General features: G+C 32.8%; 1 protein-coding gene across 50 annotated transcripts in view; it reads right to left on the bottom strand.

The window, feature by feature from the left end:
* ADGRL3 (adhesion G protein-coupled receptor L3) overlaps nucleotides 1-17,102 on the bottom strand; it is an 812,688-nt gene that overhangs the window by 644,432 nt on the left and 151,154 nt on the right. For 3 of the 50 annotated variants that reach the window (XM_084972384.1, XM_084972385.1, XM_084972386.1), the window contains one exon: nucleotides 9,593-9,670. The exons of the other annotated variants lie outside the window; for them this stretch is intronic. The gene's annotated coding sequence lies outside the window, so the exon portion shown is untranslated. The remainder of the gene's footprint in view (nucleotides 1-9,592; nucleotides 9,671-17,102) is intronic. 50 annotated transcript variants of the gene reach the window in all.

Raw genomic sequence — 17,102 nt, 5'->3', positions numbered from 1 at the left:
GCTTTAATTTCTGCCCCCCTTAAAACTACTACCCTACTTTTAGGGGAAAAAGCTCGCATTTCATCAGACTGTAAATTGTAAACCTTGGTTCAAGTAAGTTATTTGATAAACAGTCTAATTTGTTGAGACACTGAATGAACTTCATGACAGAATTAAGAGCTTCTTAAGCCCAACCCAACAAATATCTTTTGTCCTTTCATCATTATTCAATCAATCTATATTCATTTTGTATGGAAAGTGTTGCAGGCATTCTATAGAACTCTTACTACACAAAGCAGAAATACTCCCTTTTCACCTAGCACTTAAGGAGAAAGAAAAGAGAAGGAACTTAGTTTTTTGGTTAATATTTGTAGCTTCTAAGGATACTAATTGGTGTCTTACAGTTCTACGCACTTTAGACAAGAAGATATAGGGGTGGGACGTTTGAGGAGTTCTAGTCATTGCTCTCGATTTTGAAGCAGAAAACTTTAGATTTGCTACCATGAAGTATCCCCTCAAAACTTCTGCTGATCCCCAAACTTAGTTTCTGACATGCAAGAGGACCACAACAAACCACTTCTGGACCAATGGAAAAAGGAGAGCAAGACAGCACTGAATATGCCCTCCCCTGTCTCCAGGACAGGAAGGATTCCTTCCTTTTGAGACAGTTTGGCTCAAATGATCTTGAACATCAAGTGGCCTGTTTGCTGAGAGTCTCCTCTACACCTCTACCATTTCCCAAATTATTGATCTCTTCAGCAGTCTCTGCAAAGCTAAAGAAAATGAGATCTTACATTTCAGAAAAATAAGTTAAACTGAGTGATAGATTCAAGTTTTTAGGGTTCTTTTTTGGCATTGTGATCTCTAAAGTCAAGTAGTCAAGGAAACTCTCCAGTAAAAGTTTCCTTTTTTCCCCCTTCCCTGTTTAGAGGAACCAACTTCAGTTAGGAGGACAGCTAGGTAATGGCATCTGCCTGATAGTCATAATATCAACTTTTTTTATGGCTTCTTTATAATGATATCAGATTAACCAATACCCATCAAAACCCATCTCATCTTCCACTTCCTTTACCAGACAGGCACTTTCAATATCCTACTACTTACTCTTCCCTCTAGAAATTTAACCTAAGGCTAAAAGTAAGGCTTATCATGATTGCTAGAACAGTTTTAAGAACACTGAGTGCAGAATGATTGTTTATTCCATCTAATACAACATCTTGCAAACACAGCTGTCTAAAATGTAAATGATGACATTAAGGTATGGTTATTACTGAAGAGACTTCTGTAAGTCACATCATAGTAAAACTATTACTATTATTGCTGAATTTCAATGATTTCTCAAATGCTCTGTCCCCATCTAACTCCAACTTTTTTGTGCATATGGTGACCCACATTTAGAATGTCCTTCTTTGACATTATGTCAATGGCTTCTTAATTGGTTCATTCAGTCATCCTAAAATATTTAATCAAAATCTACTGTGCTCTAGTCGCTACACTATTATGTGTGGTTAGAAACAAAAACGAAAACAAAACAAACAAACAAAAAAACAGGAGCCATGTTTACTAAGAAGCTTATTATCCTGAGGAAGAAATATGCATATAAATATTTTTTAAAACATGAGATATATACTTTGTTTAAAATAACCCTAAATGTTGTGGAGATGCACAATAGGGTTTTATACAAGAAAAATATAATATAACCTTGTCTCGTATACTCTATTCTGCATTTCATGTATCATCCACCACATGATAAACCTATAGAGAGGGTATATCATTTATTGAGTGGTCTGATCACTCCTCCATTATTTATCACAGATTACACATAATTTCACATATGTGAAATATCTAGGTAATAATAGTTTAAAAAAACATAAAATGTATGCTCTGGAACCAGGCTGCTTAATTAAAAATTCAACTCTGACACTAACTGCATGAACCTAAATTACTCAAAGTGTTTGTGCTTCAACTTGCTCATCTATAAAAATGGGACTATGAGCTATGGAAAGTGTTATTGGGAAAATTTAGAAAAGTAAACCATAGAACTGTTTTTAGCACAAGCAGGCACAATTTTTTAGCTATCAAGGCCATAAATGTTACACTTGATGTTGTACATGCATAAGATTTTTTAAAACTTACAAGTTAAATAATATTATCATTGTTTAACAGATGATGAATCTGAAGCATAGAGAATGTAAAATATTCTCAACATGAGAGAGTTATTCAAAGGCAGAATCATAAGGCAATATATATCCATAATATTCAAAAAGGATAGAAATAAATGACATGCTTGTATTATGTTGGGCATCATCATTTATGTGCTCACAATTCCAAACATTTCAAGATAAGCCGGTATATCACTACAGGAAAAATACTTACTAGAGTAAACAAAGAGCAAGATTTTTCCAAACATCAAAAAACGCTAAATAGCTAAATATAACTCGCTTTTAATGTGAGGTTTTTTTTTTTTTTTTAATTGAGACCCTTGTCTCAGTAATCCTGAAAAAATAAAATACAGATATCACTGCACTCTTTATTAATAAACAAAAAAGAACATTAAGTAATCATTTCCAATGATATTGTATTATGCCTATCAAAAAGCACTTTTTTTTTTTTTTTTTTTTTTTGCTTGTCAGGACCGCACTGGTAGCATATGGAAGTTCCCAGGCTAGGGGTCAAATCAGAGCTACAGCTGCCAGACTACACCACAGCAACATGGGATCCGAGATGCATCTGTGATCTACACCACAGCTCAGGGCAATCCCAGATCCTCAACCCACAGAGAGAAGCCAGGGATCAAACCCACATCCTCATGGACACTAGCTGGATTCATTTCTGCTACACCACAGTGGGAACTCCTATAAAGCATTAATTTATATCTGTAAAACATTTAGAGTAAGACTATATCATATAAAATTTGGTTATAAAAATGCATGACATTTTAGATGAAATCATGTGCTTTCTTTTGTTTCTTATGAAGTTTATATTAATCATTTAGTTAAATTTATACTAATAACTTTCTTCTATAGCCTTAATGAGAAAGAATAATTACAATGACTTTCAACAGTACAATAATTTCAACAATACAATAATTGTTTCAACTACTGAAATAGAAAATCTCCCCCACAAGAGTAGGAAGCTAAGAGATTTGTAAGAGTGCCATTAGGCTTACATGACAACTATCATAATAATTGCCTTTAATATTAATGTTAGGACAAATGCTACTTATGACCACAGACTTCTTAAATAGAGAAGTTTCTATTCTAATATCATAGGCATTCAATATAAATTTCTAAAAGAAATATTTTAAATTCCTCAAGGTGTAGAGTTGTATCAATAATACAGACTTAAAGTCAGAGGAAAAAGTAGTTAAGAACTGGTCATGAGAAACTAATGTCAATATATTATGCTCCGAATTAAAATATAGTAGGATGAGATGTCATTGCTAAACAGCTAAACAAAGCTTAGAAAAACAGACATTCACAATATTAACAGAAGAATCTAGGAAGTAATCGCTTTTTCTTAGATATCTATCTATCTGTCTAGCTATCTATATATAATAAAAATAACACTTTCAAATATACCCTTGTAGTATAAAAGAAAATACATCCTTCCTCAAAGAACTTCTCTATTTCAGCTCACACACAGTTAATTTCATAACTCCCTTACTGTTTTGGTGTATTTGCCTTCAATTTTATGACTGAATTTTTATGTTCCACAATACATATCTTTTTCTAAAAACACTAAGCTCTGTAGTATTTTTAATAACATTTATTATGTTTTTATGCTAATTTTAATTTGCAGAAGTCTATCACAATTTTCTATATCTCCACTCTCCTGCCAATTCATACTGTTTATTGTTTCCAGAGTATTTGTCCTAAAATACAAAAAAAATTCATAATGAAAATAGCTAACTTTATTATATGCTAGGCCCTGTTCTAAGCACTTCTGTATACAGAAACTTATCTTCCCTACATCACGAAGGTAGCTACCATTACTGCCTGTTTTAAAATATGACAAGAGAGGTCTCGAAATTAGTTAGCCACTCATAGGGCTCAGACTAGAAATCCAACCCGTTTAACCCCAAAGGCCATGCTTTTAACCACTTCATTTTGCTCTACTTTCACTGACTGGTTTGATGCTATTTACATTTCAAGGCTCAAATCAAAAAGCAGATATTTCCAAAAAAAGTATTTTTACAATCAGGCAATGAGTCAAAATGAAGCTTCTCTCTCTCCTCATCCCATATAGCTATTCTCTGATCCTTATGCTTATCAATATTTGTGAAATATTATTATATAATATTAAAATATTCGTGATGTGCTAGGCACTATTTCTATATGTGAGTTACCTCACAAAGATATAGGTAGTATGATTATCCCCACTTTATAAATGTAAAAAATGCAGGCCAAAGGCATTTAAAAAGTGACAGGAAGTCACAGGGCTGTTAAAAACTCAATCTAAGAAGCTGTGCCCTCCACATCATGCACAGCACACAATATTCTACTGCCCACTGGAAAGAACATAACAGGATGAGGAACACAGGTCTCATATTTGGGTCTCTTTAAGCCATTAGATTCATGGTCTCTGGTGGGCTACAGTACCCCCTAGCTGCAATTTCTTCACTCACATGAGTACTAACATATAAAGAGTGTCTACCTCACAGTACTGTTTGGAGAAAATGAAATAACACAGGCACATGCTCACTAAAAGAGCCTGATACACAAATTTTAGATGCTTTTCTTATTATAATTGCTATTTACAGGACATTAGCATCTACTACTGGAAGAGCTATTTGAAAATTCACTTATTCAAAAATGTTGCATATCAGAATTCAGTATATAATGAAAAGATGCTCATTAAATGTCTAAAGGGTTTTAGCCTGCACCATCTTGTACTGTAAGGGAGAAAACTCCACTGAAGTGTATTGTATTCAGCAGCTATTTGTATGTACCCAAAACCTAAATCCATAGATCCATTTTAGGGAAAGAGTTTTCTTAAAAAAATATATTATGGAAAGATAATTTTATTTGTAACATATACTCATATTGAACAACTCTATCTTATAGGAAATGTTTACAATTTGGGCAAAATATAATTTCTTAATTTCCTTTATTCTGTTTCTGGTAGTTATAGAAACTATTTGGTCAATACACTTTGTTATATACTTTAAGCTGCCATCTCTCTTCTTCAGGCTGAATAATATCAATTTCTTTAGAAATGTTACATACATCATCTTTTCTAATGATTTTGGTGATTTTTAGGATTCCTACATCTAATAAATTATCCCTTTTACATCGGATTGAATATTATAAACAGTATTTAAATCTATCTTAGAAATATTTATAATCCTTAAAATCACAAGTGTCTAGGTCCCAAGCAATATCAGCTGGAAAACCAATATTACAGTTAAAGATTAATACATATGATAAGCAATACTATGTATAATAATAAAAGTGAGAGCCAGATAGCAATAATACATACTCTAAACTGAAGATGTACAGTGATTTAAAATTCATTCATTCAAAAATACTTCATTAAGTCAATAAATGTATTGAGCATTTCCTATGTGCTAAACAATTTTTCTAGATAGCGAGAACTATATAATAAAGAAAACCAATATTCCTAACTTTGTAGAACTTAGGTTATAAAATATAAGTAAGGTATATGGTATGTTTCACAGTGTGCAGTGATAACAAAAATGCATAAGAATTACACATGTTTAGAGAGTATGATGAAAGAATCCTTCAGAGAAGCCTTCAGAAAAACTCATTTTAGGTGTGTGGAAAGAGAGAAGTTTAGTTTGGGACCTACTAAGTTGAAGGTATATAATAAAATTCCTAGCAGTGATGTTTGAAAAAGTTGCTGTATATGTAAGCATCGAGTAGGTGCAAATGTTTGGGCTATAGATAAAATTCAGGAATAACCAGCATTTAGATAATATTCAATGCTAAATTACAAGAGATAGATAACCAAGGAAGTGAATGGAAAGAGAAGACTTAAGAAGCAAAGACTGAGCTCTGAGAATCAGGGAGGATGAAAACAAACCACTGAAGAAAGCTGAGGGATATGCAGAAAAACACTAGGAAAATGGGATGACCTGGAAGAGAGTTGAAAAAAGTTTTTCAAGTAAGAGAGATGATCAGTATCAAGGCTGCTGAAACATCAAGATGAGAACTTAGAATTTATCTCTCAATTTAACAACACGAAAACTGAAAAGAATAGTGTTGGTAGAAAGATCAGGATTAAATAAAGTACAATGGGAATGGATTTTTAAAAAGATGAAGCACTTTTCACCATTATAACTATAACATTCTATGAGAAAACTGAAGCTAAGAAAACTGTCTTAATTAGAACTAAGGTCTGTACCTTAACCACTGAACCATACTTGTTTTTAAACCTTGAGGTTTCCTTCACACATCATTTGTAAGTAACTGTTTAGGATTTATTTTAAGGCAATTGTTGTTATAAAAATGTTCCACCTTGTACATATTTAACATTACCTCTTTGGATTCTTAATTCAGTTTTGCTTTTCCCCAAACAGGACACAGTATTTATTGGGTTTAGACAACTTTCATCTACATCTGAAATTTATTATATTTGTACAAATTCAATAAGAGGCTTCCTGATTATTCATGCCAAACTGATACAAAATGTGGGTCTTGATGCCTAAATGAAACTATCCTCAATATGAAAAATGAAAAACAGACTTAATAACTAATAAGACTTATACTATAATGTGACCTAAATGAAGTAGGAAACCCAGGTAGATATATATAAATATTAAAATATTTTTAAATATCTATAAAAATAAAATACATCAAAAAATTTTTAAATTCATGACCTTGTAAGTGAAAATTTTCCTTCATTTTCCTCTTTCCTGTATTTGTTCCTTAATAGACATGTATTAATATGATAATGGAAAAATACCAACTTGCTCTAATATTATCATTCAGTTTAACTCAAAAAATATTACAGTACTTTAAAATTCTAATTATACTGAAAATCATCCCCTTAAAAAAGCTTTTCTATTCCACACTATTTTAATTAACATCATATATGAAGAGAAATATACATTAACTTTTAATAAGCAATTTCATATATTCACACTGTAAAATCAGAAAATATAATTATTAGATAAAAAGGCAGCTATAGGTCAATACTTTCCCCAGAGCAACATGATAAAATGAACTTTAAAATTCCCTAGTGTCATTGGATAATGAATTGAATATGTGATGACAAGGTTTAAAATGAATGTCACTTAACCGACTAACTCGATCATTTTTGCACATATAACCCAACCAACATTTATTGAAAAATTATATAAAGCACTATATAACTGCAACAGCAAGTTGCCAAATACAAATGAGTAGGCTGAAATACAGTTTAAAGTGTTCAAGGATGAAGAATTGCCCAATGTCTTGACCAGTTGAGTCAAACAGAAAAATATAGACCTTTTCAGGGCAGGACTTTGCAGTCATGGTATTTTAATTGTTTATTGTTTTACACTTATCTTTTTCCTTTCTATGATTAATGATTAAATGCATTTGCAAGCCATTTTGTTCATGAAGAGAAACTGCAAGGAAAACGTTAATGTTTGCTTTTAATTTAAAATGAAACCAAGCAAAGAAAATTAAGAAGCAAAAACTGAAGAAACCATTTAATGCAATGAACTTGTTAAATTTCACATGGGATGAATTGTTTGCATCACTAGAGTATTACAAAATGCTTGCAAAAATGAAATAAAAACTATGATTAGTACTATGGAAATGAAAAAAGCTACTGAATATGGTTTTTAGTTACATAACTGAATTTTTTCCTCTTTAAAAAAATAATCTTGGATTCTTCCTCTTTATGCATGGACTCATTTTTACTGCATTAACAGAAATAATGTACTATTTCATTAATGAGGTGCCAGAACACAGTGCATTTGATGTAGTCTCAACTCTTTTGCAGAAAACATTCCTACTTAATATATTCCTTAATGCTTAAATGCTCTCTTTTCCAGCATCACTGTTTTGGAATGCAGACATTTATAGCCTGATCTAGATACCAATGAGAATGTAAGTAGTGGCAAATATTATATTTTTATTTTTATTTTATTTTTTTATTTTTTGTCTTTTTGCCTTTTCTTGGGCCACTCCCACGGCACATGGAGGTTCCCAGTCTAGGGATCCAATCAGAGCTGCAGCCACTAGCTTACGCCAGAGCCATAGCAACTCGGGATCCAAGCCTCGTCTGTGACCCACACCACAGCTCACAACAATGCCGGATCCTCAACCCACTGAGCAAGGCCAGGGACCGAACCCGCAACCTCACAGTTCCCAGTCAGATTCGCCAACCACTGCGCCACGACAGGAACTCCAAATGTTATATTTTTAGAAAAAACAAAAGAAATTTATAACAAAAGGAACAAAAATGTGGTCAAATGTGTATAATCTCCTCCATCCACCAGTCAGAAATATCATATTCTACATATATGAATCTGGCATCAAAGCTTTCCTATATTAAATAGCATATACATGTAAACAGCAAAAATAGCTGCACATGTATCTTTGTGCTCAGAGATGATTGTATATCTTAACAATTATATTGAATGATTATTAAATTATTATTATCTCTAATTTAGGTTTTTAAAAAGAACCGTTAATACCACATTAACTAAGATACTCAGGATTATACTTCAAAACTTGAATATCAATATGAACCTTACCTCTGAAGCCAAAAGACTATCCTTGAAACATAAATTTATTCTTCATTTATTTAACACAGCATTTATTGGAATTCTGCCATTTCTCTTCTTCTCAGCTAGATACATAATTCCCATAGGCAGGTCAGCACAACTGTGCTGCAGGGTGAAACGGGCAACATCTAAAATCTTGTGCATACATATTTAAGGAGAATGGGCCACCGTCTGCTCTGACCTCCAGGGCATATTCTGTCTACAGACACGTGGTCACAAAGGGCTCAGCCGCATGCCCTACACAAATTAAAACACCCAATTTAATTTTCAAATGACCACTTTTAGAAAAACATTACCGTTACCCTTCTATTTTACCCATGGAGCTTTCCATAGTTTGATATGTACCTTCTTCACCCAAGTTAGAAAATGCATTTAAACCAAGTGCACTAGTTGTACTTACAGTATAGGAGCCATCTCAATTTCTGTGTAGTGAATAATACCTTATTATTATGTAAGGACTGAAAAACTGTCCAAAATGATGGACTGTGGATATTAAGAGTAAAATATATGTGTTTGAGGGAAAGCCTTTTTAGATGAGGCTTAAAAATTAACACATGAATATTAACAAAAAATCAGTTATAACAATGATGTGATGCGGGATCTGTTTGTAGCTGGTGAAAATGTTTTATCTTAATGACTTTTCTATTTCTCAACAGTAAACAGGTTAAATTTCATCTTGCCAAATTTCCAGATGAGGACATCAAACCTTAGTTAAGAGCCTCATCTAGTATATTACTCTTCAGGCAGTTAAAGAACTGGCAACAGAAAAGAGATCCCTATGCTCCTATTTTCCTAAAATAAATCTAGTCTTTGTATTTTAACTTTTAAAGAACTCAAGAAAGAGCCAAGGATAAATTATTCTGATCCACTGACCTTAAATATTCCAATCAATTCAGACTGTGTCAGAGGAAAGGTTGAAACCAGAGACTGACCTGCTCCAGCAAATAGAAACTGAAAAGAGAAAAGAGGCCATAAAACTATACCACTGTTCAAACTAAGGCAGAACAGAGACTCAAGGTGAAACTTAGGAGCTTTTTTAAGAGCCTCAACAAGGTCGTGCTGATAAATTGAAATGAATACCACTTGGAACTACAAATAAATCATGCTAATTTCTTCAGAACTCACTGCCCTGGCCTCTCTGAACCCAGAGGCAATGGGCAGATCATTCACATCCTTGATTAATAATTTCAAAAATGTTCTATATCTTACAATAGCTTATGGAGTCAAAGTTTAAAGCATGAATTTTATTTGGGTCACTAAAGCACACACACAAAATCTTATCAGGTCCAGGTAATAGAAGACTTGATATGAAGTATGTATATGTCATCATGTTTCATTTCTCAAATAAACAATCTCAGCCAGTATAATTTCTTCTCAAAATGACCCTTCCTTCATTTCTGTAACTATTTGTATTGTCTTTAACATAATTTTTCTTAATTTTGTTTCTGAAAGTCCATTTTATATTGTAGTAGTATACTTATAACTTCCAGGTATTTGGAATAAACTCTTTGAGAGGAGCAGCACACTTCAGTAATTAATGGCATGAGCGATATATATAGATGGCCAAGGATCCCATCTCTGATGCTCCAAATTCTAGCTGTGAGACCTAAGACAAGCCACTTGACTTGTCTATACCTCAGTGTATTTCCCTATGAAAAGGTTATAATATATATCACTACTTATATCACAGAGTTGTTAGGAGGATTTAGAGATTTAACGTAAGTCAACCACTGAGACCACAGGGCACACTGGGAGCAACCAATAAAGATTTGCTATCACAGTTATTACTTATACAGCATATGTTTTAGAGAAAAAGGAAGAGAGACACAAATTCAAAATATGGCTGGGGGAAGTGGCAACCTAGAATATGAAAATGGGACTATTAAACTCATTTATGGTATCAGAAAGGAAAGTAAGAAACCATACTGCTAAACTTCATTACTTTAAAAAAATTAATTCCAATTAGAAAAGCAAAGAGAAAAATGCAAAGCATACATTTATATTCATTATCTACATATTAAAAACTGCAAAGTATTTTCCCTTTTCATATCTATTAGGATGGTGGCTGGAGGCTGAAGTATTTCAAAATTAACTACACTCAGAAAGTCTTTCATTCGCTATCACCAAAAAATAAGAATGCTTTCGATTTAACCACTATTCTATCTTTACACCTGATTTAATAATCACTACTTAATATCACCCACTATTCAATTTATCGTGTTTTAGTTCTGATTTATTCAAAAATTATCTAATAATAATGGTCCACATTCAATATTTAAGTACAGTTTTTAATGATCTTTTAATCTGGAGAAACCCCCTCCCAGAGCAGTACATTTTTAACTTGCACCTTTAATATGTTAATCTTAACTAGCTTATTAATGCACCATAGCCAGCAACTATTATCTTGTATTATATATTTTGTTCAGACTCATTAATCATAAATCCTTTCAAAATTGTTCCATGTTTTTCACTTATTTCAATACTTCTGCCAAAAGAACAACTTTGCAAAACAGTATCAGACACAGTTTCTTGTTTTTACCCATAACTTAAATTTTGCAACTCTCACTAATTGTATCCATTAATGTCACATATCAAATTCCTTCTGTGCCTATTATCCATTAACTAATTTAATACCAAAATCTAAATAGAAACATTAAAATAATGTGTGGAGAAATAAACTGCTTCCCTTTTAATACTCTCAAAGTTGTAAGTAGATTATTTATACATTTTACAAAATGCCTAAGTAAAATAGACCTTTATATGAAAATGATTTGAAAGATAAAGCTACATATTAAGGTATCTCCTTAGGATACAACTGAGAACATACTAACTGTCCTTTCACTTGATTTTTTAAATCCCCAAGAATATAAATATCACAACAACTATATGGGCTTTTTAACCACATTTTCTATGGAAACAACTCATAATGTAAACGCATTAAACATAGAAACTCTGTAAAAGAGCACAGTGTAGTATTTTATATATGTTTGTGTATGTACACACATTATATATACACGTATACATATGCACACAAATATATACATGTATAAATAATGCAGATTATGCGTATATATATATATATATATATATATACCCACACACAAATATATACACAGACCACAGATTTATTTACCAATTCAAAACAGCTCACAATAAGTGACAGCTTAGATCACCAGGATCACTTTGCCCAGAACATCAGCAAACTCCTCCTTCTTGGAAGTCCTCCCTAAGCTGCAGGACCCAGCCAGACCTAAACGATTTCTGAACCAGGACCAAGGAGATGGACAGACTCCAGTCCTTCCCAATCATGCTGAACAACACGTAGGGGAACCAACAGGCATTGAATAATTTCAGTTCCTAACTATGATTCAAATCATTAGGTACCTGAACATACTAAAGTAGTAATTGTGAATAACAGAAAGAACACCATATCACTGCTTTTAATTTCCATAGGATAGCTATTGTGAAGGTATAGATTTGCCTAGACAGAAAGATACTCCGCATGAGAATATCTGGGCGGAGGCATACCTTTTCATAAAAATTATACTCTCTACTTCATAATTACTCTTCAATATAGAATTCAAAATCCAAAAAGAAAAATGAAGACTGTATTAACTGAAAACAATTATTTTTTTCTATTTTGGCCACCTGCAACATATGGAGTTCATGGGCCAGGGATAAGATCTGAACCACAGCTGCAACTGAAGCAATGTTGGATCCTTAACCCAGTATACTAGGACGAGGATCAAACCCACATCCCAACATTCCAGAGATGCCACTGATCCCACTGCACCACAGCGGGAACTCTATAATTTTATTTTTTTTAATTGGGAGTTCTCTTGTGGCACAGCAGGTTAAGGGTCTGCCTTTGTCACAGCAGCAGCTTGGGTCACTGTTGAGGCCTGGGTTCAGTCCCTGGCCTGGGAATTTCCACATGCTCTAGGCATAGCCAAAAACAATAATATTATACATATGGGTTCATGCTCAATGGATGTTAGATCTTAAATAACTGTCTCTAATTATTATCAGTATTGTGTTTGAACTTGTTTCCCTGCTTCCAATCTGAGCCCCTCTGAAACGTTCTCCACAACACCTGGCCAATTGCTAGGGTAAGTACGAAATACGCATTCGTGAAACTAATGAACCTAAAAAAACAACTAAGTACATCCTAACTGACTGACAGCCTCAGAGAGTGTCCTGGTTCTGAGAGTTTACACAATAAATATTTGCAGAACAAATGAAAGAAGTAATACATGTTTTAAGTTTTCAGTGACAAACTCAAACACAAGTAGAAGTGAGGTATAGTGTGAAAAGGCCATCTATGAAACATTAATTCATTTATTTACTGATTCATTTAACAAACCATGACTGAGAGATGGTCCAGTTTTAGGAGTCATGGATAAACAGTATAGAGAACAAAGCCCTATGGACGCCATAATTTAATGGAAAATAATGACATCTAACAAGTTGACTTCTTACTTCACATAAAGGCACTGGTATTTGTTAAGCATTATTTCATCCATCCTCACTACAACCTATAAGACAAGTACTAATATGCCATTTAACAGATGGTAAAACAGGTTAAATCTTACAGCCTTGTGTACATTGCAGCCAGAAGTCTGGATCTGATCAAAGTTTATAAAGGGACACTCTGTCTTATAGTGTGGTGGGCCTATATCTTATGAGAGAATATAGAGAATTGTGGTGTAGCATTTTAGGAAGAGATTTATTGCTAAAATAACCATAGGTGGTTGTTGTTGTGTTGTTTTTCCATAATCACTCACAGAAAAGCAATAGCCAAATGCTTAATTACCTTTAAAGTAAAAACATATCATAAATGGTTCCCCATGGAATGAAAATATTTAAAAATTGTGATTGTTTTCTGCTATTCAGAGAACAGAGGAAAGGAAGCCATGTCTCTAAATGCCAAAATAAAAGGGTTATTTATTTATTAAGTTTCACTACTTTATAAGATTCAAAACATTATTTTTAAAAATTGCACTTCCATTTTATATGTGAAACTAGTAACTTATGGTAAAAACTTTTTTTACTTAGCATTCAATCATAATCAGTTCTTATAGAAATAAGATAACTATTTTAAGGCCGTTAAATGAAGTGTATATATCTTAAATTACGAGCCTCCCAACCCATTCACCTTCACTTCAAACTTCTCTTGTGAAATTATTTAAAGAGTTTGGTTAAAATAATAGTTCTGGATTGAAGTCCAGAACTTTCTCCTGGCATTTGTATTATTACTTTGCCATGACTGTGGACTTCCACATTCCTTTAGACAGATTTAGCGAACTACTGCAGAAGACAAAGGAATAATTTATTTAAAGAATTAACCACTGAATATTAAAAGGCAGATTTATCAGATTGTCATGTCTTCTAGTTTATGAAACAGTGTCTAATATAATGGCACAGTCATGATTTACTAAGGTTTTTAAATGCATTATTATATCTACCATATTTTACGCCTGTGACTAGTCCTTTTCTCACACTAAAGCTTTCGGTATTATAGAAATTTATTTTCACCCATTAAATAACCTTAATTCTGTCTTGTAAAAGCTTAATTTGAGAACTGTGCATCCACGTTCCAAAGAATATAAGTTTTGTTAACATTTTAAGAATATACATTTGCTCTGGCAGTACTACTGCCAGGATACTCGTTTGAATATGCCATGTTTTTTCCTAAAGATCAGCTTTGCAATAATAAAGAATATTTATTACATGATCTCATTGAAGTACTCTGGGAAGAGTAATTCCAAAAAAACTGAAAGAGCAAGCTGTGGCTTTTTTATTAATAAAAACACTAACAAATGTCTCGATGCATATTCAAAAACTACCCTCCAAGTAATTTCAAATGACATGATATAGATATATGCAAAATAATCAATTACATAGAAAAAAATCTTTTTATAATCATTTTGATGAAAACATTTGTATGTGCATTTAGGAATAAAAAGTGTCTGTCTGGGTTTGGGAGTTTGATTTGATTTAGTTTCTTCTCTTTGGAAATCATATTTTATATATTTTCAATAATATTTGCTTTCATTACAAGCTTAGAAAAGTGCTAAAATTATCTAATAGTATTTTCTGGCATATTTAAATGATGAAGAAATATTAATGAGTCGGTTTTTCTGTCTTTATAAATGATAGACAAGATATGATCCACTATGGACAGAATAATTCACTAACAAAGTCTTTGTGAGAAATAAGAAAAATTCTGAATATAGTCTATTTAGATATATACAGAAAGGATAAAGATATAAATTTTCTAATAATATTTTAACAAGTATTTCCAGCACACTTTTTTGCATTACACAAATAAATGCAAACCCTCCATATATAAGAGGTACAAAATGTGGGTTAATGGAGAAATATACCACAGACCAAACTGGCGAAGCCAGCTCTTGAATCTTGTTTTGCACGAGTACAAAACTTCAACATTTTTTTTTTCTCACAGAACATGCAAGGTTTTCAAGTACTTGTGATAGATCTTCGTTTGAACCATATCATCACTGCCTCTGGGACTTTGCACATGAATCAAGATGTGTAACACAGGCACACGTTACCTTGGCTTTTCTGGTTTGTTTGGGTGAATTCAGACATCAAACTGTAGGAACTATGTGGTTCAAAACACTGTTCTAAGCAGTTGTGGGTTATGTAGTGAAAACCAGGTTGGTGTATTCATAACACAATGGGCTCTATTATGGGAATAATGCATTAAATGATGCCTGCTGGCCTGAAAGAGCTAATGCACCTTCCTACAGCTATAGGAAGTGACTACCAGGTTGAATGAAATTGAATATAACTTCTTCATACTTGAGAGCAGGAAAAATATATCTATCTCTTTTTTTTTTTTCTTTTCTATCTAAAGCTGGAAATACTCACTGTGGTATAATGAAAGGTACATAAAGTGTTTAAACAATTCTCCTCATAACCAGCTGAAGGAAGTTTCACACACCAGTGGGGAAGCTTAAGGCTCCTAATACTCCCAGTGTATATAATTTAGGGTACTCTGAAACTTGCATTAACTCTCACATATATTCTGGGCATAGAGTCGTAAATTTTGGATTACTGCATTTGTAGAAATCAATACAAAGTTGCCATATCTCCAAATATTTTCTTCCTTGGGCTAAAGAGTCTCTCAGTATCTCTTTATATAATATAGTCTGACATTCTTCACCATCATAATTTTTCATAATTAGTGTCTATAAGAATGGCCTCCATTCATAAGTTTCTTTCCTTTCAACACCACATATAACTGCCTTTTTCTGGATAATAGTAATTGTCCCAGTGATAACCAGTGCAATGTCACACTGTGGTAAGGAAGAAAGTGAAACCCAAACTTCCAAAAGATGTCCATTTTAAAAAATGATTTCAGTTTCTATGGAAACCCGCTACTGTTGACAGTGTACCTATACTATTAAACATCACTAATTAGTGTGCCTCTATTTTAGCTGTTACTGTAAGTCTCTGGCAGGGCACAAAAGCAGCTGAACCTGGCATGTAGTCAGTGCTCAATCAGGTCTGAAAATGAATAAAACACCCTCAGCCTTATCCCACTGAGCAGCTCCTAACCCATGACATAGCATTTCCTCAGATGATTTCTCAAAGAAAACAAGATACCATAAACCTCTTATTCTATAACTCATGCAAAATTTACAGCCTTAATGGACTAATTTTGTAATTTATTTCTGAAATATAATATTTTGCTTCCCCACAAGTGTCTTCTACAAATTTGGGTAAATTCCCTTTTGATGTCTTTCTTCAAGTCATTAATAAAATGTTGAACATTTTCTAAGAGGACAAAGAGACAGAAAAGGGCAGTATGCCACTAAAAACTTCCTCTTCGAAAATATCAATGATCATTCTCTTAGTATAGTTCATGAATCAGTTAAGCATTTAACTCTTCTTGCATTTGGACCAGAGTTTTTCTTCTTGGCCATGAAATAAACATATAGAGATTTTGCCATCCTGTATCATGGGCTTTTTGTTTGACTTAGAAAATATTTTCTATGAAACAAAAATCAGTAAATTAAGTGAGAACTCAGTCAACATCACAGCCAATAAAACAATTAATTTTTAGAAATAACAAAATATGTAATTATTTAATCATAACAGTTATCAAAATTAAACATAATTTAATTGCTTATTCAGAGTCACTAATTATGTAGAGTTGAAAAATTACACTACTGAAGCAATCATTTAATCATTAGAGCTAGAAAAATATGTAAGTACTAATTCATTATTTCTGCCATGCTCTTGGGGAATTATATCCCATATTTATAATAAAACCAACATAATTATTTAAAAATGCATAACTAATAATACTCACATGACTCTTTAATATGCAATATATGAAAAAGGTCAACTTCAG

The sequence above is a fragment of the Sus scrofa genome, chromosome 8 (assembly GCF_054392235.1).
Source record: "Sus scrofa isolate SSC_HxYL_T2T_F1_AM1 chromosome 8, Sscrofa_HxYL_maternal_Yorkshire_Landrace_v2.0, whole genome shotgun sequence".
In the NCBI taxonomy this organism is placed as follows: Eukaryota; Metazoa; Chordata; class Mammalia; order Artiodactyla; family Suidae; genus Sus; species Sus scrofa.
Note: the sequence above shows the minus strand (reverse complement) of the source record. Positions and strands in the feature narration are given on the sequence as shown.